General features: G+C 36.2%; 1 protein-coding gene across 37 annotated transcripts in view; it reads right to left on the bottom strand.

The window, feature by feature from the left end:
* ZBTB20 (zinc finger and BTB domain containing 20) overlaps nucleotides 1-23,842 on the bottom strand; it is an 893,822-nt gene that overhangs the window by 345,412 nt on the left and 524,568 nt on the right. For 7 of the 37 annotated variants that reach the window (XM_077118291.1, XM_077118278.1, XM_077118275.1 and 4 more), the window contains one exon: nucleotides 14,209-14,298. The exons of 29 other annotated variants lie outside the window; for them this stretch is intronic. The gene's annotated coding sequence lies outside the window, so the exon portion shown is untranslated. Of the gene's footprint in view, nucleotides 1-14,170; nucleotides 14,299-23,842 lie in introns of all 37 variants that reach the window. One more of the 37 variants, XM_077118276.1, reaches the window with a different exon arrangement.

Here is a 23,842-nt window from a genome sequence, read left to right as displayed (position 1 = left end):
TCTTAATTCCCTAATTTACTAAAGATGTCTAGATACATATATTCAATCACATTCTTCTCTGATAACTCACAATAATGTAGGTGGTGTAAAGTTTCGCTGGAATATATGGGAGAAATTGGTACATTCTTAACATTTTTAAAGTTGAACAATATACATAACAGTCATAGGACATAGGATGTGGTCGGGCCTTCAGAACATCTGATGCATCATTTAAAAAATTGACCATTTTGATAAAGCTGAGGTCGTTTCTAAAAATTGCAACTCGTTAAAAGCAGGAATAAATGAATGAGGGATGAATCAGCTTGTTTAATGGAAAGGGCATAAAAAAATACTTCAAAAGTACACTCATGGCTTGGTAAATATTCAGTGTACCAAAATGTAGGTGCCATCTGGCGTTGATAGACTGTGCTAGAATATGTGTTAAAAACGCAAAAAAGGAAATAACTAAGCCAGGTTAATATGCTCTTGTTTACATTTCCTAATTCAGGTATTCAATGCTTTGATAATCATTCACGACAAAAGGGAGGCAGCATTACAATTATACTTGAGCAATATTTGTTGAGGATAGGTGGAGAGGAGTAAAATAAGACAAGACTTGGTGACACACATATAACCCAAAAACAAAGTGTCTTAAAGCAGAATTCTCATTCATATACTACTAACAGAACACTTGCTTCAAAGTAAAACACAGGGAAGTGGTAAGCCTGCATTTGGAAAGAAAGTGAGATAATGCTTATTTTCAGCTTTGAATATTCAATTCTTCTTCTTTTTTTTTACTATGAATATTTAAAAGTAGAGAGCAAAACAGGGAATAAGCAAAACCACTGGTTGCATATTAGAAAGAAGGAAAAATTTAAAAGCCATGACATTCTTTGAAGTTTTTAAGCTAGATCTTGCTATTAACTTCGCAATATACAATCAAACAAAAAGCAAATGTGAATGACTCCATTCTCCTCCTAACTCTTCCTGCTCAAGAAATAAAACATAGATGGAAACAGTATCTATCACAAAAGAGAAAACTGAAAATGAGCTATGCAAACTTGGCCAAAGAGCAATGACTGTCCAAGGGTGTATCTGGGTTTCTTAATTGACGTCCCTTTCCTTTACTCTGAAAATTGCCAAGTCTTGCCAAGTTTTGACAATTTATGCTATACCACATCTTGGAATCAGAACAATAGGAAGAAAACAAAAGTTTTAACACAGCCTTGAAGGTTAACTGGGACAAGTTCCAGGGAAACTGTTAGCAAAATGGACGAAGCACTTCAGGTGAGTTGTTTGGGGCAACCATGCATTTTTAAATTTAATTTAACTTTTTTTTTATTGATTTAGGGGGACCATGCTCTTTAATGGAAAAAAATTCCATTGTTTAAAAAATAATATAAATTTTATAAACTTTTAAAAATGCATGGATTTTAAAGTATACAATACAAAGAATTTTGACAAATGTCTGTACCCATGTAACTGCCACCCCAACAGAGATATAGAAAAAGTTTCCTCACATTCCTACTTCCCATAAACAACCAATATTCTAATTTTTGTCACCTGTAGATTACTTTTGTCTTCATATAAATGGAATCATATGATATGTACTCTTTTGCAACCTGTTTTTTCACGCACAATGTTTTTAAAATTCAATCACATAGTTATATATATCACAGTTTGTTTTGTTTGTTTTGTTTTTTTGTTTGTTTATTTATTTATTAGTATTCCATCTCTGACTATATCCATTTTCCAAATTTTGGCTTTAAAAGTTTTAGTCAATTATGAATAAAGCCACTATAAACATTTTTGTACAAGTCTTTTTGAGGGCATAGTTCTCATTTCTTTCTGGTAGGTACCTAGGAATGTAATTGCCAAGTCATAAAACAGATATTTATTTAACTTTATAAGATATCGATAGTGTTTCAAAGTGGTTGTACCATTTCACATTCCCCCTAGCAAGTGTATGAGAGCTCTAAGTATTCCATATTTGCCAACATTTGTGTCATTTTTTTTTTATTTTAGTCATTCCAGTAAACATGAAATGTAATCTCATTGCAATTTTAATCTGAATTTCCCTGATGATTAATGACGATGGGTATTTATTTTATTTTTTTAAATTTTTTGCATAGGCAGGCACCAGGAATCGAACCCAAGTCTCTGGCATGGCAGGCGAGAATTCTGCCACTGAGCCACCATCGCACTGCCCTGATGGGCACTTTTTAATGAGCTTATTGGACATTCTTATATCTTCACTGTGAACTATACTTTAAAGTCTTTTGCCTTTTTTTTTTTAGTTGTTTTTCTACTTATATTGATTTATAGGCACCCTTACATATTCTGGATACAAGTCCTTTGTTGATATATGTATATATTGCAAATATTTTCTCCTGGTCTGTGCCTTGCCTTCCATTTTCTTAACAGTGCTTCTGATGAGCAGAAGGTTTTAATTTTGATGAGATGTGATTTACCCATTTTTTTCTTTTATGTTTAGAGCTTTTCATGCCCTTTCAATAATTTTTCCCTATCCCAAGTTTCCCTATATGTTCTTCTAGAAGCACTACAATCTCAGCTGTGTATAAAGGGTTTAATACAACCCAAAGTAATTTTAGCATGTAATGTGAGGTAGGGATCAAGGTTCAATATTTTCTATATGTTTATCTAGTTGTTGCAGCACGTTTGTTGGAAAGATTTTTCTTTTTCCAATTAAATTATCTTGACACATTTATTGAAATCAATTGGCCACACATTTGGAGTTGATGCCTGAACTCTCGTACTATTCTGTTCCGATGACCTATTTGTTGTTTGTTTGGGGAGTTGGGGAAATGTAGGGGCAAATATCAGGCTGTCTTTCTTACTGTGCATTTACAGAAAGTCTTGAAAATAGGTAGTGTGAGTTACTCCAACTTTGTTTTTGCTATTCTAGATTTTTTACATTCCAAAATTTTTTTTTAAATCAACTTGACAAGTTGTGTAAAAAAATTGGAATTTTGACTGCGATTGTGTTAAATCTATTGGGTCTTCATTCATAAACATGGGATAATTCTCCATTTATCAAGGCCTTCTTAGTTTTGGATGGAGAAGTCTTATATTCTTTTGTTAAACTTATTCCTGAGTATTTTATCTTTTTATGCTATTGCAGATTGATTTTAAAATTTAATTTTCAAATTATGTGCTACTACTATGAAAAAAATAAATCAGTTTTGTATATTTATCCTGTAACCTTATTAAATGCACTTATGAGCTCCAGTAGATGCTTTGTATATTCCTTAAGATTTTCTAATGTGTATATCATGTCCTTCATAAGACATATTAAAGTCCTAAACCCTGGCCATCTGTAAATGGAATCTTTGAAGATCCTATTTAGGTGAGGCCAAATTGAATCAGAGTGGGACTTAGTCCATTATGACTGCAGTCCTTATAAGGAGAGGAAATCTAGACAGAGAAAGGGATGACTGAGCAGTAAGAGCAAAATCTATAGGCAGAAGCCAAAGAAGTCACATTACCTTGTAACAGAATCACAGGTTGATTGCCAACAAGAGACAACCAGAACACTACAGACTTTGGAGAAAGCAAGCCTGCTCATACCCTGATTTAGATTTCTAGCTTCCAAAATTTTGGATCAATCAATTCCTGTTGCCTAGGCCAACCAGTTTGTTGTATTCATTATAGAAGGCCTGGCCAACTAAGTCCGTAAGAGAATCACGGTGTATGTAAACAAAGACAGTTTTGCTTTTCCCTTTCATAGTCTTATACCTCTAATTTATTTTCCTTACTATATAATACTTGCAAAGATCCTTAGAACAATGTTAAAGAGAACTAGTGTGAACCGATACCCTTGCCTTGTACTAGATCTTAGAAAGCATTGTCTTTCAACATTAAATATGCTATTAACTGCAGGTTTTCATAAAATACCTTTATCAGATTGATAAAGTTCCCTTCTAGTCCAGTTTTCTGAGATTTTTGTATTATGAACGCATGCTAATTTTTTCAAATTTTTCTGCATCAACAGAAATTATGTTTCCCTCTTTTATCTTAGTACCATAGGTGAATTGCATTAATTTTTTTCAAATGATAAACCAACCTTGCATTCCTGAGATAACCTCCACTCGTTCATGAGGTATTATCTGTTTAATATATTGCTGAACTTGATTAATATTTTGTTAAAAATTTTTATGTCCAGACCCATGAGGGATATTGGCTTGTAATGTTCTTTTCTTGCAATGTTTTTGTAAGATTTTGCTATAAGAGCTATGCTGGCCTCAAAAAACAATCAGGAAGTGTTACCAACCTGCATATTTTCTGAGTTTGTGGAGAATTAGTTATTTTATCCTTAAATGTTTTATAGAGTTCATCAGTGAAACTATCTAGGTCTGGGGTTGTCTTTGTAAAAAATGTTCTTGATAACAAATTGAATTTATTTAATAAACATAGAGTTATTCAGATTATCTACTTTCCTTGTTTTAGAAAGTTAGAGTTTCTGAGGAACCCATCCTTTTCATTAAAATTACTGAAATTATTGTCATGAAGTTTTCAAAATATTCCCTTGCTATTCTTTTAATATCTCTATAATATGTAATGGTATTTCCTCTTTCTTTACTGATATTGGTAATTTGTATCTTTTCTGTTTTATTCTCCTCGATAATTCTTGCTGGAGGGAAATCAATTTTATTGATCTTCTCCAAGAATCAGAAATAGGTACTATTATAATCTCATTTTATAAACCCAAAACTACCAAGTATCCCAGAAAGTCAGACTCCAGAATTATATTCCAACATTCCTTCTTACTACGACTTAGAATTGAGATATAACGCATCCATCTACAGCACTCATCACTTTGTATAACAGTATGCATTTCCTATAAGTCTTCTCCCACATTTCCTACGTTACCAATCTGCTTGCTCTGTGAAGAAACTTGCTCCCCCACTTTTCCAAACAATTCTTGCTCATGCCATGGAGCAGCAGGATGGAGATGAAAGACCGAAGCAGGCAGTGGACAAGGTCTACCTCTGGAACCAGTGAGCCTGAAACATCCTATCCACTTCTGCCTCTCCCGCTTGTCCTCAGAGCTCACTTTTAGAGTCATCTTTTCCAGGGAGCCTCCAGTATTTAGCCTCGAACCACCTATGATTCCACCTGACCAATTTCCTTGGTGAATTGATATAATAGCCCAATTTTTAATTATTTACTTTTATGTCTCGACACCATTCTAGTTGGTAAGGGGAGACTCATTCACCAGTCACCTACACCTCATCCGACTTAACTCATCAACCTCTATGTATGCATATATCCCGACATGTTTCTTTGCTTTCTCTCTTTGTAATCTCTTCATATCGGTCCTTCATTTCAAGAATATAACTGACTCCCTATTGGTACCCAAACCTTAACTCTGAGAACTCCTGAGTGCACACTGGATTCCCACAGCTCCCGGGCGTGTGGGTGACTATCAGATCCCTCTGATGGAACTTGGTCCTGGCTGTCTCATCCAACCTTCCTCACTCAGCCTGTAATCAACTTAACTTCTCAAGTCCTTTTACACATTAGGTAATATTTGTCCTCTGAACTCCCAGGGGGACTGTGGTAACTGCCCAGCTAGGAAGCCCTGCCCTTCATTATTCAGCAACAGCTTGAAGAGTATTCTAATTCTACCCTTCCGCCCTCTGACAGACCAGCTGCATCAAAGGCTGTGTTCTCTTGTTTGTTTTTTTCCTGAAGCCGAATCACCATTTCAAACCGAGTCATCTATTAGAAAAGTAAGGATTCCGAGTCCAAATTTTCAAAATCTGTTTCCGTTGTGGACCACAGAAAATCTAAACTGGATTATGCCTTCTATTAGGCTCAGAATCATGTGGTCTTTTTTTTTTTTTTTCTCTAACCCTCTGGATCCCTGCATGCTGTTCAGGGGGAAGTTGCTGGCTTTGGAACTGACGAAGTGAAGGCATTTTTCTTTAGGGAGAATAGTCCTTCAGTGATTTAAACAACGAGCCTTGTGATCAAAATAATTCATAAAGGAAAAGATTTATGAAGTGACTTCACTAGCACACAATGCATTTTTTAAACTTTGTTTTTAAAATAAATCTGTCAGTACACAAGCCAAGACAACACATCTGAATGCAATATCAGTGGACACACCCTTAAGCTCTCCTCCTTTGCTTGTCCAAGACTGTGGCAGGAAAGGAAAATGCTTCTCTTTGTCTTTTTTTTTTTATTAGCTTTTTAAAAAATTTAGAATGCTAGTTCCATGAAAAGACTTTTAAAAGTGCTTACTATAGTCCCCTACAGAAAAAACCTACCCTTAAAAAAATGAATTTTCCAGCTACCACTTGTGCTTGTTCAAGAAAATAAAAAATAAATAAAGTCCAACTTATAATGAATCCCTCAGGCATAAGGAAGCCTGTCCTAATCTCCCTTCATCAGGTTGAAGTGATAGTTCTGCTCAAAATGTATTGACAGGGCCGCCCTGTTTCTCAGGCTTTCGTTTCCCTTCGTTGGAGAAGGATACAGTGAATTTTCACATTCTCAAAGTCTGCAGTTGTTTTTATATAAGAAGCAATTTGCTTGGGTCACGTCAGGTCGAATGGGATGCCTGCCCAGCTCTTGGTTTTAAAGGAAAAACATACAGAAAGACACAAAAACACAGCAGTTTCCTTCATTAAATTCCACTCTACCTGCCATGGGCTCCTAGCCACAATGGAATTTCCCACCCGGGCCTGGCCTAGCCTAACTTTTATTTTTAGGTTGTTTTTTTTTTTCCTTTAAATCTTATGAGCTTTCTTCAAGTGAACTTTGAGGTAAGGATTATTAAATGATAGAGTAATTGCCTGGTTTACAAAGAATCAGTGACTAGAAAAATGCTTAGTGACCTTCCATGATATAATATTGCTGGAAAACCACCCCTGGAAAACAGTCTTTTGAAAACCTGTTCATAATCAGCACAGCAGGATAGGTAATGTAATTGAAAATTTGAAGCCTGTAAAGAATAGGGGAATAGCATCTTTTCAGTAGTACCCTCTATTTACTACTATATTGATTGTATAGAGAGAATTTTGGAGAAAACACTAAAATGAGGAAATAATTAGGTAGATGAATAGATAAGCAAGAAGACAGAGAGAAGGAGAAAGGGAGAGGGAGACAGAGAAAAAAACTTTCAGAATCTCCTGAAAGTCATTTATGCTTTTGTTCATTGCCTAGGGGCAACTGATTTAATCAGTGCTGTTCATGTGGATTATCTAAACTATTAAAAGCAGCAGAGAGAACATCCCAAGAAATCCAGACTGGGTCTGCTACAAAATACTTGGTTTGGGGCCTGGAGCTAAGTAAACTGTTCACATTGTACCCAGGCTCCTAGGGAACGTGGCTCACTGCCTCTACAATTCTTTGTCCCTTTGATCTACTTTACCATTTGGTGTCTTCTGGCATTACAAAAGCTCTCAAAAATGACCCTGCCTAGTTAACTGATTCATCACCTGGGGAGAGAAAAAAAGAAAGAAGGAAAGAAAGAGAGAAACAGAGAGAAGGAGGAAGAGGCGGAGGAGGGGGCGTGGGAGGGAAGGGAGGACGGAAGACAAGAAAGACACAAAGATAAAAAGCCTAGAAAGACAGAAAGAAAAAGATCTAGTAATGAAGGAGAAAGCTGTAGCTTCATGTTATCTCTGTTCATATGAAGAGCTGTTGAAAAATGTGATTTGGGGGGATGTGTACCTCACTTTCCCTGCATTTAGCAAAAGGCTTGTCCAAGCCAAACTGAGGTCTTCTTTCAACTAACTCTTTTTAAAACGTATCAAATTGGTCTGCTCGTTCATTATTTTCATGCTGGATTTTGCATAATTTTCCTACAAATGATGAAGTTTACTTTTCAGGCATGTGATTTAGCATTATTGTTCTCCTTCACCCATTTCGGCTTCTTATCCCCCAACACCGGTTTCCTTGTTAAAGTTAATTGTTAACGCAGCCATTCCCTTAGCAGCACGGCACATTCATAAACCAGAGATTAGTTCACTCTGCCTTGGCTTCCAAAGCCATTTGCTGCTTGAGACTATTTCATGAGTTTGTCTACTCATGTGAATAAACAAAAACTTGCCTATAATTTGAATTTGGAAGAGGAAGGAGCAGTTACATGAAACTAACTCGACAGAGGCTAAAATTAGTAACAGTCAGTCCATGGATGCTGCTTTACATGTGCTTGTTCTACTTTAACTTCCTCTTTGATAATAGAATTTTGCTTCTTAAATAAATGCTATTTTTCATCCCCAAAACAAAAGTGGCTTACCTTGACATTTAATCGTGATTTCGTGATTTTACAGTTCTTTATAACCTTAAAGTATATGTTCATGAGCTTGTGAATTTGTATCTAGACAGTTAAGCTGAACATTTTAGCACTTCCCTGAGGCTGCATAAGATCTCCACAATCCCTCACAAAACCTAGGATTCTGAACCACTGAAGCTTGTGTTTGTGCTGCTAAGGAGTAGAGCAAAATTATTATGGCAATTGCAGTGAACTGGGTACAATGAAACCTTTACTATACTGCAGGCAGATTATTAGGATTAATGTTAGTAACTAAGGAACTAAGAATCTATAAACACATCAGTCTCAAGAAGGACACAAGGATTAAATAATATTGGAATTAGAAACAAAAGTAGCACTTTATCAATCTGTGGCTATGCAGCCAATCATTACAACAAAACTAACCAAAAGGCAGCCTCAGAACTAATGAAGGCATTTTTGTATATATTACTTGAAGGGCTACTTGAACTTGATCTGTGGGGAATGGCTCTACTACTACTTACTCCCTGTTCCCCCCTCCCCGCCAAACCCTCCTCAACTCACATATACAGTAAACATATATGAACACACAGTACTAGACTAGGCTTAATGCTGCTGTGTAAAATTTGCTCTATGAGCTACTGAACAGGTAGGTGTTTTATATATCACTGCAGGAGGATGAAACTATGAAAACTATGAAAAAAGGTGAGCATACAGAATGAGTTAAGATTCCATAGAAACTGGTAACAAGACTAAACTTGCTTAACATCTCTATAAATGACTTGCTCATCTTAGAATCTTGTACTATACTTGGCATATAGCAAACGCTCAATTAACTTCCAATGATGAATGAATGAATAATCTGGAACAAGGTATGTGCAATAAGTTATCCATTCAGTTGAAGTAGTTAAACCTTCCTGAGCGGGGAAAAGTTAAGTTGATGGAGCACAGTATTTGTCCAGGTATACAGAGAGGAGAAAATGTAAACATAAAATGAATGAAAAGGATAGTTTTAAGTCTCAACTGGGAAAGGGACTTGAAGGGTATAATTAAGGGAAATAATTAATTGAAAGTTACATTCCCCTAATATTAAACCTTCCTTACTTATATAAAGCCATCTGCACTTAAAGTACCCCATTCCCATGATATAATGGACCAATAGTCTTGTCCAGAGGGCAGTTATTAGAGGATTTAAACAAGATTAAAATAATGTAAGTTGTTACAGAACAAATTATTTTGTGATATCATACTTTGAGTAATGTGAGAAAAAGTAAGCAAATACAGTTTTTTTAATCAGACATTGCATTAACATTTCTTAGTAATTGGCTGCCATGACAGCTTCCTTACAAGTCTATTTTTCCCATGCTCTAACCGAGCTTATGACTTGGGATATTTTAACTTTGGGTGTTTACATTCATTTATTCATTCAACAAACTTTTATTGAGTGCCTTGTCGAGCTGTACAATCTGGTAAGACAGGACTGGGACCTTTAAATACTGGTACTAGCCTAATGGACCCATTCTTCCTTTATCCCTCACATTTTATGATTTCCACAGGAGGTTCTCTGTCATGACCTACAGTTGCAGGTCCCTCATCTGAGCTCCCTACCAACCCATTCTTGATGTATCTCCCTTCACCCTATGCCTATCTCCTCTGGGAGCCAGGATGAAGTGCAGTTCTCAGCAGTCATAGTGCAGTCTACAGTGAAGATTCAATAGTCCCAAACACATTGCTTTGTTGAAGAAATATAATGTAGTTTCCAAAGTAAGAAATGATTTGCTTACCCAACCACAATAGAAATGTTTCTAAAAGAAGTTAACAAGTTAATAGTGGTTCTTTTATAGACAATGGTAGCTTCCTGCTCATCAACATCAGTCATCAACTCATATCATGAAAGAAATCTAAAATACCTGATAAAGGCTTTCTTCCTACAAGTTGCCTGTTTCTCTGAATCCAGTTAATTCACTTGGCAACAAAGATGATTAACCACTTCTTCTTGCATGTAGACAAAAAGAAGTGTGACCTATCTTTGCTTATAAAATCTCCTGGCAGGTGAGGGTAGGCTTCAAAACATTTCTCTTATTTGGCAATCAATTGTCAGGAATTCCAAGTTCAGAATCTGAGAACAATGATTCTGTAATCCTGTAATTTTACACATTGTTGAAGTCTTCTTATATAAAAGAGGGTACTGGTTTTCTTCATTTGCAAGGAAGAAGCAAATAAATCAAAGGAGTTTTAGAGCATCTGGAAATATGATAACTTCCTGGATTTCTTTTTTAAAGTTGTCCATGAGGTTCTCTTTAGACATAGGGAGAATGTGGAATTTCTATTAGTGGATATCCCATCTGTACCAATGCTTTTCAAAGGAACAGACTTCCACTACCTTGTTCAGTTAGATGCAAATCCTAAAAGCAAATACGGGCTGGGCAAGATAATTTTTGAAAAAAAGTAAAATAAAACAAAACAAAACAATAAAAGCTACTGAGAAATTCTAGACTACATATGAAGTATGTAAGGGTAAAATGAAAAGATCTCTAATTTTTTTATACTACAACAGAATTTCCCTCCTAAGCTGTGATGATGCCTCTTAAAGTGTGTATCAAAAGTTATGTTCCTAGGTCCATGAAGAATGTCCTTGTTAGGTATCACCCAATGTTAAACATTTAAAACTATTGATTCTTCATATTTAATTCCATAATTCCTAGTGACCCAAATATCATTAGACTTGAAGATAACCAGTGGATTGAATCAAACTATTCTGATATGAGCCAAAATATATTGTAATCACAGAGTGACATAATTAAACATAGTTGGGAAAAAGGGGTCTACCTTATGCTTTCCAAACTACCCACCCCTTAAGTTTCTCTTATGCCACAGATTTATGGTAGTCAAATCTCTAGCCAACAAGCTGGAGAACTTTGTGGAACATCACTTTGCTTTAACATTACTTTTAAAAACTGAGACTAACCAGAAGAGGAGACACAAATATTTTAGTGGGTATTATGAGGGTATACAATAATAATTATGGACATTTCACTGGAAACTAATATTGATACTCAGAAAATTTTGAATATCAACATGTTTCTAAATCACAGTATTCCAGACTTAGGAACTTTTTAGCGGGTATAGTTTTTTTTTTCCTAACAATGCTGAGAAACGCATATTTAAAACTAATGAAATTTGATTTATTTATCGAAGTTCTTATGTTTCCTGAAAAAATATTAATGAGAGGTAGCAGAATTATCTGATGGTTAATGAAGAAGAGCGGAAATCATATGATGCAGGATAACCATGTCCATAAGCAAAATATTTTCTCAAGCTTCAAATAGAAATGCGGATTGCAAAATACACTGAAATTTGAGTGGGCCATGGTAGCTCAGCAGACAGAGTGTTCACCTGCCATGCCGGAGACCTGGGTCCAATTCCCAGTGACTGCCCATGCAGAAAAAAAAGGTGAAAATATGCTGAGACTCTATGAACAGACCTGATATAGTCAATGAAAATTTTAAGTGAAACTTGTGTATAAAACAGAATGGACTACAATAATAACATAGCTGATTATTGAATTTGGAATCCTTTCTTTCAATTTACTTCCCATCATTAAATCTGAAGGTTGGAAAAGTTGGATTATTTTCTTTCTTTATTCTCTTGGAGAAATATTCTTTTCAGAGATCCCTGAAATCCATCCTATCAGTTAGCTGCCTTTTAAGTTTTGACATTTTCAAGGACTTTGAATAGATCATGGACTGTGATGCACACTGCCTGATTTGAAACTTGCCTCTTTCTCTTATAGGTTGTAGAATTTGGAGCAATCTACTTCTTTTTTTTTTTTTTTTTTTTTTTTTGCATAGGCAGGCATCGGGAATCGAACCTGGGTGTCCAGCATGGCAGGCAAGAACTCTGCCTGCTGAACCACCATGGCCCACCCTACTTAATTCTTAATACCCCTATTTCCTCACCTGTAAGTGTGTATAATAATAGTACCTGCCTGGTATGGTTGCTGTGAAGATGAATGAGTTTCATATAGTCGTTGTGAGGTCACTTTTCTGAATCTTTGTGAGTAGTTAAAATCAGGTTAATTGAGTGAAAACAGAGCTCTGGTCTCTTGTTTAGCAAGTGATCTCTTTTCACTTCTGGCCTCTGACTAAAATGAGTGAGTGAAGCCCTGACTGCATAATTGCTGTCATCCTGCCTCAAAGCCAAAATGAATTTACCTGTTGGTTTTAGTTTTCACCTCATGTCCCTTTAGGTATATGCTGCTAAGGATAAAATATCAACTATTAAACTATTTAAAGCAGGTAAATGTTGAAAAGGGAGTATAGTTGTTAAGTCAATAGCAGTGTGCTAGCTTGGCCTGCCTTTCAGATAGAGACCATAATAAGGAGACCAATAAATAAATAAAAAGTATAAAATATACATCTATACAGAATCTTTGAGCCCTTTTTCATACACAAAACTTCATTAAAGGAAACTCTGTAGACTGCCAATGAAAATCAACATCTAAAACAGAACTCAGCACAGTTCGATGGAAGAAATTCTCAATTGAGAACTATGAATTCTCTTCAGATCAGATTTTTCTCTACTCCATTAAAAACACATATGCAAAAACAAACAAATGAACAAAAATAACAGTGGTTCTGGTCCTGTGTAATGAATATTACCAACCCAGTGGTTCCTAGCACAGGGTGCAGGGGGGACAGTTTTGCTCCCTAGGGGACAATTGACAATACCTGAAAACAATTTTGATGATCATGTCTGAGAGGGTAGAGGCCAGGGCTGCTCCTGAGCATCCTGTAATGCACAGGAAGCCCTTTCCCCACAACAGGGACACATCTGGATCAAAATGTGAATAGTGCTGCTGCTGAAAAACACTACACTGATGCTATGAGACACTGGCCTTAAACCATCAGCCATGTCAACATTTAAGATATTTGGTCTATGGAATAGCCTCACAGTTGGCAGAAGACTTCCTAGAAGGAATACCTCTTCAAATGTATAGCCTGGAAAATTTGAACACAGCAGTTGTTCGGTAGCTAGTTATGCCATAAATTGTAAACAGATAATAGTATGTTACTGAGTCAATCAGACCAATATCCTGTTTTGATTTCCAGTGGTTCTAAAAATCTGAAGACATGGACTATGTGACATTATACTGTCATGGAGATATTTTGAAATTGTTTATAAGAAGCAGTGAATGCATTAAAAAAAGTTAGCCCAAATGAGTTATGAGAAATCAGACGTCATTTTTCTGGATAGGTTGTTTCTATACATAGTATTTTCCATATGTATGACCAATATTTATTTGTGCAGATCATAGCACCATACTTTGAACACTACTACTTGCTGAAGGCAACCGGCAAAAGGTAAGAGTATAAGAACGATTTTTGTACTAGAGTCATTCTCAGTTAAGGGAGCACAACATGAGCTCTAAGGTAGGTGTGAAATTTAACTTTTATATTGGCCACAACTATTCTGCAAACTAACTCAGCACTTCTCTGCTCTTAAAGGATGTTGATTACATACGAAAGAGAAGAACCAATAGAAAGAAAATTTGAAACTGAAAAAAAATCAAGTTAGTGAAAATTCTTTTCAATATTGCTAGAATTCAAACAGGTGATACTTCATTTTTAAGGGTCTCCCTGTCAAAGGCAGCTTATATTTTGCAGATGAAAGAGGATACCTGGGATTGATATTCAGGTGAGTATTTGGCCACTACCAAATGCTTGAAGTTCGCAGATTTACTTACCACTATGCCTGCACTTTTGCTTTTGAATTTTACTTTGTTAAGTGGGAACAAGAGACAAACTGTGTTGAGGGCCTCAGAAAACTGGTTTGATTTCTTCCCTCTTAAAACCCCCAGAAGTTGCTTCCCAGGAAGGCACTGAAGCCCACTTTTTACTGATAAGAAAATGAGGTAAAATAACTCACTTAGCCATACAGAGAATGGAAATTCAGTACTTCCTGACCTGCCAGTCTTGTGCCCCTTCTTTTTTTTTACATTCTTGTTTCCAGATTTATCTTCAGAATATTGACATTTTCTCCCTTAGTGGGAAGTTCTAGAGTCAGAGGGATAAAATAGAGGGGAAGAGATAAATTTAGGTTTTCATAGCAGTTCAGTTAAAAACGTTAAACATCTCCTACCAAAGACCACAACTTCAGGTTATCTCTAGTACAACGTCCAGAGAGAGATTTAAATAAAGAAAACATACATGAAGGCAGCACCAGTGTACTGACACTGTGAGAAATTCAGAAAAAAAAATCAAATTTCTATTCTCAAGATGCTTACCATCTTGTTTTAGAGAAAAAGATTAATCCACAAAAATAATGAAAGACCAATAAAAAAACAGTACTTAAGTGTGAAAATGGATTCTATGTCTCGTACATCGTTTCCAATTTAGAGAAAAGGCACATGGGGTCAAATGCAGCATACTCTAGTTTCCGATATTAGTCATAATGCAGCCGTAATCCCATCACAAAGAACACCAAGGAACTATTGACATTTCTTGTTGCCCTATAGTTATTGACTCAAATATCGCTTGAAATACAAGGTAGATGCAAAGATGTCTGCTTTAGTCGTATGGGTGGGCCTGCTTATATTAGGGTTAACCTGAATAAACACTACATGGAACAAGTAAGTTAGACCGCTTGTAAGTGAGCTCATATTATTTTCAAATATTTTATTACTTTTAACCAAAAGACTAGATACTTACAGTAGAGTATTATTCTCAAATAATCTTGTCATTATACGGAACAGAAATATTTATTGAGTGGTCCTTTAAATTCCCAAATGGGGATATACAGAGGTGGGCTGCAATGGAGCTTAAGCTTCAGGGCCCCTCACTTGCATGGACCCCTTCCAGGGCTCTGTCTCACAATTGTGGGTTATTTTTCTTAAAGAAGATCCCCCAAATTGTTTAAGCTTCAGGAAGAATCTTGATCCATCCTGGGTATAAAATAATCTTGAAGGAATGAAAATTGATAGGCCTAAAAGTCCAAACATTTGAGAAGGATACAAAAATATACTTTTATAAGGACATAATATGAATTGTATCTCTCCACTTGTTGCTGTGCCCCCCTCCCAATTAATAAAGAATATCTTACCTCACTATTGCAAGTTTATTAGACTTTCAAATAATATCGGTCTGTTCAGGGACTGGCAATAACGATACTGTTAAAAAATATTCGGAGGAAAAGGATAATTTCTAAGAATGAAAAGTTATGTCACAAAGTTTTTCACTAAAATTAGTAATAATTATTATCCACAACATTTGAGAAAATGAAGGGAATAGAAATCCTCTTGATATAATTTATGGTAATACCTTCTGGAAAGTGTGGTGAGTTTACGCAGGGTGTGGGAATTTTTACCACTACTAATACCACGTGTCTGTTTTTCTGGTTTCTAAATACCCCAGATAAATCCCACAAGCACCTCTAAGCCCCACCACAGAATTCTCATACTTCTGAACAAGAAGTTCAAAACAAAATAAAAACTTTGGATATACTGTGTCTGTCTGCAATTTTTCCTATGATGTCTTGCCACAGTTTTTAAGAAAACTGAATAAAAATTAATTCAAGAAAAAAAGGAATGAAATTACCCCAAATGGAATACTAAATTGAAAAATAATAGTTAATTGTTCATAACCATTTCCTGTTAGATTTTTTCTCTCCCTTAGAAATGGAGGAAGAATGCTTTCAATAAAAAATGTAAAACCCATCTCACCCCATAAAGGGCGCGCTCATGTAAACAGGAAGCCAAGAAGTTTCCTGGCAAAGGCCAATTTTTATTTTGGTGGCAGCACCCATTAAAGAAAAGATGATTTTTGCGGGCAGAGTAAAAAATTAAATTGCAAATCAGTCAGGTACCTGCTGGATTGAAGTTAAGTGACTTACTCTTTGGCTAGAGGACAAGATAGCTCAGAAAGCAAGGAATGGGCCTCAGCCCAGCCCTGATGCACAGATGATGGGCCTGGAGGAGGGCACAGCATTTTGCAGTCTGGAGCTCTTCTCCATGCAGGCATCACAAGTCAACTTGAGGGTCCAAAGGAACCAGTATGCCAGGTCACATTAGTGCAAAGCGTTTTGCATGCACACCTTTCTAACTATTCTTTCCTGCACATTTAAATCCTGTTTTGTTCGTTTCTCTGCTTTCCTTTTCCTGGGAAGCACTGCAATGTAATGAAAAGATTATGGGTTTTGGAATTTGAAAATTTGGTTTCTGGTCCAGGGGTCTGCCAAACACCGACACATTGCCTTCCTGAACAATCCCTTTCTGATATGAAGAATGGGGACTAACAGTTCTTCAATCAACTCAAGTTTCTCAAAGCATGGGCAAGCATTACTTCCTTCAAAAAATTACCTGGAATGAAAATACAGATTCCATGGTCCCTTCCTGACTTATTATATTAGACTTTCTGTGGGCCAAGAAGTCTTAGAATAAGCATTTCAAACTTGCTTCCCAAGTGATTTTTGTGCACATTAAAGTTTTAGGACTTCCAGGAAGATGGTGGAGTAGAGAAAGCTGGATTCACTCCTGCTCCATAGGACAAGATAAGGCGGGGACTGTAGTCCCAGGGGGTGAGTGATCCAAGAAGGTCTCCAATATTTCATAAGGGAGGACAGAAGCAGTGTGATCAGGACAGAGAGAATAGGGTGGGTCTGATTGGTCGTGACACCACCAGGGGCAGATGGCAGCATGCAGGGGAGTGCAGATCCAAGGGAATTGACTGTCCCTCTGCTCCAGCCTGCCCCAGCTGCTGGCTGGGAAAACCTCCCTGGGAAGACCCAGAGAAGGCAGCACCCATGAGAAACCAGAGGCGTGTCTAGTCATCCAGTGTGAAAAGCCATGCCCCTGGGTGCTAGAATCAGTTTCCTGGCCAGGCACTGTGAATAGCAGTCCATCAGGCATGGTGAACAGCAGAGTAACCCAGCACTGCAGATTAGCTACCCCTCAACTGGGGCACTGCAATTGGATCCTCCATCCCATGCACTGGAACAAGACATCCTGCCACCATGCTGGGAGCAGTACTGCCACGTGCACACCTTTCCCACCAGCCTTTACTGTCAGGGAGGGGCAGGCCTGAGGGGAGGAAGTACCTCAGGAGTACCACCTGCTGGGAAGAAGCAGTTAAGCACAGCCTGACAAACTCCCTATCTGCCTAAGTTTTTTTTTAATACATTTTTTCTATATTTTTATAATTATCTTTAAAATTTTATTTATATAGTAATATCTTTATTGAGTTTTAATTTTTATTTCTTATTTTTTAAATTTCTCTCCATTCTATGGCACTGTCTGAGCTCATTTCCAATATATCTTGGGGTGTCTCCTTCTGATTTTGGGGTCTACTACTACTGAGTTGTTTTTTATTTTATTTTATTTTATTACTATAGTTGTTGCTGTTGCTGTTATTATTATTTTGGGTACATGGGCTGGAAATTGAGTCCAGGTTTCCCACATGGTAGGCAGGCATTCTGCCACAAATATCTGTGTACCTCTGCCTAGCTTTTAATAGGCCCTCAAGTAGAATTGTACCTCCTACATAAGATGTGGGCCCTGATTTAGTAGTGAACTGCTGACAAGCCAACTGCAAAAGGAAACCTTCAATGCAAAACCATGTAAATACAAAACTTTGGATGAGTGAAGGAAACCAACTTATAAATAACTTTATTAAGATAATCAAATTCCCTGAATACAACAGAAAATAAAAAAAAACACTTGAAGATCCAAGCAAAAATGGCTCAGTCAAATGACCAAATCAAAACACCAGAGGGACACAGAGGGGACAACTATGCAAGGATATTTACAAAGAAATAACAGATACCAGGAAGACACTAGAAGAGCATAAGGAAGAATTTGAAAGATAAAACAGAAAAATGGCAGATTTCACAGAGAAGAAAGATACAGTAGATCAAATTAGAATACTGTATGATTTTTTCTTTTCTCTTTCGTTTTCTTAAATTCCTTTTCTGGAGTGATGCAAATGTTCTAAAAATGATCATGGTGGTGAATACATAGTTATGTGATGATACTGTGAGCCGTGGATTGTACTCTATGTATGGACTGTAATCAGAAAGAATAAGTGAGCCAGAAACAGAACTTTTGGACTAGAGCACACAAAAGAACAATGGCAAGAAAGACAGAAAAAGTGGAACTGGATCTTTAGGGAAGTGATGGACAACAAAAAGTGCCAAAATACAATACTCATTGGTGTCCCAGAAGGAGAAGAGAAGAGTAAGGGACTGGGAAGATTAGTTGAAGATATAATTAGTGAAAATTTCCCAACCCTTATCAAAGATATAAATATGCAAATTAAAGATGCCTAACAATCACCAAATAGAATAAATCCAAATAGGCCTACTGCAAGACATATACTAATCAAATTGTCAAATGTTGAAGAGAAGCAGAAAGTCCTGAAAGCAGCACAAGAAAAGTAAGCTACTATATACAAGGGAAAACATGTAAACCTGAGTTTGGACTACTCAACAGGCACCATGGAGGCAAAAAAGGCAGTGGTATGATGCATTTAAGATCCTGTACGAGAAAAGCTTGCAGCCAAGAATTCTCTATCTGCCCAACTTGTCATTCAAAATTGAGGGAGAGATTAAAATCTTCAAAGACAAATAAAAACTGAGAGAACTAGTCAATACAAGACCTGCCCTACAGGAAATGCTAAAGAGAGTTCCGTCAGCTGAAAAAAAAAAAAAGACAGGAGGGGGAGTCTGGAGGAGAGCACAGAATTGAAGAGCACCAGAAGGGTAATTTAAAGGATAAAAAAAGAGAAAGAGGGAAAAAATATATATAGATCTGACAAATAAAAACTAAGGGAAAAGATGGTAGATTCAAGAACTGCTTTTATAGTAGTAACTTAGAACATTAATAGACTGAACTTACCAATTAAAAGATACAGATTAACAGAATGGATGGAAAATATACTCTATCAATATACTGTTTACAAGAGATACATCATAGACCCAATGGCACAAATCAATTGAAAGTGAAAGGAGGGAAAAAGATGTTCCATGCAAGCTGTAACCAAAAGAAAGCAGGAGTAGCTATACAAATATCAGATAAGTTAGTTTTAAGTGTAAAGACATCATAACAGACAAAGAGGGACACTATATATTAATTAAACGGACAATTCACCAAGAGGAAATAATTATAAATGTTTATGCTCTCAATCAAGGAGTTCCAAAGTACATGCAGCAAACACTGGCAAAAGGAAATAGAGAAACTAAACAATGTGATAAATGAATTAGACCTAATAGACATATACAGATCATTTCACCCCAAACACCAGAATTTACATTCTTCTCTAGTGCACATGGAATGTTCTCCAGGATAAATCAGATACTGGGACACAAAATGAGTCTTTGTAAATTTATTAAGACTGAAATTATCCAAAACACTTTCTCTGTCCACAAAGGAACAAAAGCTGTGAATTAATAATCACCAAAGAACCAAAGTTTTCACAAATATGTGAAAATGTTATGGAGATTACATAACACATTCTTAAATAATCAATGGGCAAAGAAGAAATTGTTAGAGAAATCAGTAAATATCTGGAGATGAATGATATGTTATATTCTCATTATGAAGTGTGTCAAAGACAGTGCTGAGAGGGATATTTATTGTTCTAAATGCCTATGTAAAAAACAAGAATAAGCAAAAATTGAGGATGTAACTGCTCACCTGGAGAAATTAGAGAAAGAATAGCAAACTAACCCCAAAGCAAACAGATGAAGAGAAACAACAAAGAATAAAGCAGAAATGAAAGAACTGGAGAACGAATAAACAATAGAAGACTCAGCAAAATCAAAAGTTGGTTCTTTGAGAAAATCAATAAAATCGATGGACCTCTAGCGAGATTGACAAAGAAGAAAAGAGAGCGGACTCAAACAAAACCAGAAATGAGAGGGGGTCATTACCCCCTCTCATTTCTGATTCTGAAAAAATATTTAAAATCATATGAACAACTATATACTAACAAACTAGACACTGTAGATGAAATGGGCAAATTCCTAGAATCACAAAATGACCTATACTGACTCGAGAAGAAACAGAAGATATCAACAAACTAATTAAAATTAAAGAGACTCAATCTTCCCACAGAGAAAATCCCAGGACTAGATGGTTTCTCAGGGGAATTTTACCAAACATTCCAAAAAGAACTAATATTAATTCTGCTCAAACTCTTCAAAAAATTTGAGGAAAAAAGAATGCTACTTAACTTATTTTATGAAGCTAATATCACTCAATACCCAAACCAAATAAAGGCACTATAAGAAAGGAAAGCTACAGACCAATCTCCCTAATGAAAATAGATGCGAAAATTCTAAACAACATATTAGCAAATCGAATCCAAAAACACATTAAAAGAATTATACATCAAAACCAAGTGGGGTTATACCAGGAATGTAAGGGTGATTCAAAATGAGAAAATCAATCAACATAATACAGCTTAATAAATCAAAAGGGAAAAATCACATGATCATATTGATTGATGGTGAAAAATCTTCAACAGAATTCAGCACCCTTTTCTCATAAAAACACTTCAAAAGGTAGGAGTCAAAAGAAACTTCCTCAATATCATTAAGGGCATATATGAAAAACCCACAACCTTAATCATAGTTAATGATAAGAGATTGAAAGCATCCCCCCTTACAATCGGTAATAAGATATGGTGCCCATCATCACCACTATTAATCAACAGTATACTAGAAGTCCTAGCTGGAGTGATTAGGAAGAAAAAAGAAATGAAAGGCATCCCAATAGGAAAGGAAGAAGTAAAACTTTCATTATTTGTAGATGACATGATCCTATACTTAGAAAGCCCTGATAAATCTAAGACAAAGCTATATGCACTAATAAATAAAATCAGCAGCATGACAGGATACAAAATTAATGTACAAAAATCAGTAATGTCACTATACACAAGTAGTGACTTATCTGAGGAGAGAATTAAGGAAAAAAATCTATTCAAAATAGTGACCTGATATCTAGGAACAAGCTTAATAAGGGAAGTCAAGGACTTGTACATGGAAAATGACAAAATACTGCTAAAAGAAAGAATGACCTAAATAGATGGAAAGACATTCCCACTCACTAATAGGAAGGTTGAATGATGTACAGATTCAATACAATCCCAATAAAAACCCCAACACTCTATTTTGAAGACAGAAAAGTTAGTTATCAAATTTATTTGAAGGGGAAAGAGACCCTGAATAGCTAAAAACAAAAATCCTAAAAAAGAAGAGCAAAGTGTGAGGACTAACACTTCCTAACTTCAAAGCTTACTATAAAGCGACAGTGGTAAAAACAGCATTCTTCTAGTACAAATATAGAAGTGTCGACCAATGCAATCGAATTGAGAATGTGGCAACAGAAAACCAAATATATGGACAACTGATCTTTGACAAGGCCCCCAAATCCATTGAACTGGCACAAAATAGTCTTTTCAATAAATGGGCATGGGAGAATTGGATCTCAATAGCCAAAAAAATGAAAGAGGACCCCTGCCTTATACCCTATATAAAAATTAATTCAAAATGGATTAAAGACCTAAATGTAAGAGCCAGTACCATAAAACTTCTCAAAGAAAATGTAGGGAAACATTTTCAAGATTTAGTAATAGGAGGTAGCTTCTTAAACTTTACACCTATAGCACCAGCAGAGAAAATAAAAATAGATAAATGGGAACTCCTTAAGATCAAGAGCTTCTGTGCGTCAGAGGACTTTGTCAAAAAGGTGAAGAGGGAGCCAACTCAATGGGAGAAAAAATTTGGAAATCATATATTGAGTAAAGGCTTAATATCCTGTGTACATAAAGAAATTATAAAGCACAACAATAAAAGAACAAACAATTATAAAATGGGGAGTGGATATGAATAGACAATTTGCCAAAGAGCAAATACAAATGGCTAAAAACACATGAAAGGATGCTCATTTTCATCAGTTCATTTTCATTAGTCATAAGGAAAATGAAAATCAAGAAAACAAAGAGATATTGCCTTACACCTGTAAGAATGGCTGCTAAAAAGACAAACAAACAACAACAACAAAAAAAACTACAAATGTTGGAGAGGATGTGGAAAAATCAGAACACTTGTTCATTACCGATTTGTTCAGCTGCTATGGAAAATGGTTTAGTGATTCCTCAGAAAACAAAATATTGAGTTGCCATATGACATGGCAATACCAATACTAGGTATATACCTAGAAGAGCTGAAAGCAGTGACATGAACAGCATTTGCACACTGATGTTCATAGCAGCACCATTCACAACTGCCAAAAGATGGAAACAATCCAAGTGACCATCAACACATGAATGGATAAACAAAATGTGGTGTGTGTGCATGTGTGTGTGTATATATTTATGATGGAATATCATGCAGCAGTAAGACAAAATGAGGTCCTGAAGTATATGACAGCATGGATGAAACTTGAGGACATAATGCTGAGTGAAATAAGTCAGACACAAAAGGACAGATATTGCATGATTTTGCTATTATGGCTCTGGTAAAGGTAATCTCACAGGTTACACTGTAGAATATAGCAGACCTAGAGGTACATAGAAACTAGAGAAAGGGGAAAGGCTACTCAATGAGGTTGAACTTAAATGTTATAAGTAACATTGGTATATTGAAGGTGAATATGATTGGAAGGGGATATATAGTGCCATGCATCCCACTGATTAAATGTATAATTATAACTAAGTTCTCACATGAACTGTTTCAAAGGTTTGATATAGATATCTCACATGAACAGTTTCAAAGAGTCAATAGTAGAAAGGTTTAGTGGTAAAACTAAAAAATGCATGTTATGGCCCACAGTTAACAGGAAGATATCGATGGTATCACAGCATTACCAAGAGCAACTAATTAGGGGGGAGGGACAAGTGATTTGAAATTTGGTAAAGCTCTGTTTGTTGGTTCTTTGTCTCCAGGGACCAATGAAAACTGTTTAAAATTTAGAGAGCTGCTGATTGAACAACCAAGTGAGGATACTGTAAGACACGATTTGTTTATTTTGGACATTATCCATGAGGCCCAATAGATGGAGGGAGCCAAAGGGTACAATGACTGAGAAGCAGAATGGCAAACTGTGATACATTTATATGATGGGATATGGCACAACTACAAAAAAAGAAGGATGTCTAGGGGCACACAATGAACGGAATAAAGCTTGGGGACAATAGGCTATGTAAAATAAGCCAGAAACAAAAGCACAAATATGCTGAGGTCTCTTTCAGAAAATTTAAGAAAATTGCAGTCTAGATTGCAAGTCCTCATAGCAGCCACACTTAATCTGAAGTTGTAAGCGAATCTCTAGATCCTGAGACACTGAAGTATGTGTGGATCAGCAGTTACTTCTCTGGAAGTCTGAATAATTCTGTGACACCTAAGACCCAGAAATAGAGTGCTGTAGTCCTGAGAGATAGCATAGCTATGCACAATAACGGTTAAAGTAACTGAAAAAGAGTTCAGGCTTCAATAGCGATAAAGACAAAGCCAATCTGTTTGGGACTAAGATAAATCATAATACAGGGTAAAAGATGGTAGTGAAGGTACTCTAGACCTTCACCTACTGTATGAGACTAAAAGCAG

Source organism: Tamandua tetradactyla, chromosome 10 (genome assembly GCF_023851605.1).
Source record: "Tamandua tetradactyla isolate mTamTet1 chromosome 10, mTamTet1.pri, whole genome shotgun sequence".
In the NCBI taxonomy this organism is placed as follows: Eukaryota; Metazoa; Chordata; class Mammalia; order Pilosa; family Myrmecophagidae; genus Tamandua; species Tamandua tetradactyla.
The sequence above is the reverse complement of the archived record's forward strand: the minus strand, read 5'-3'. Positions and strand labels throughout refer to the sequence as shown.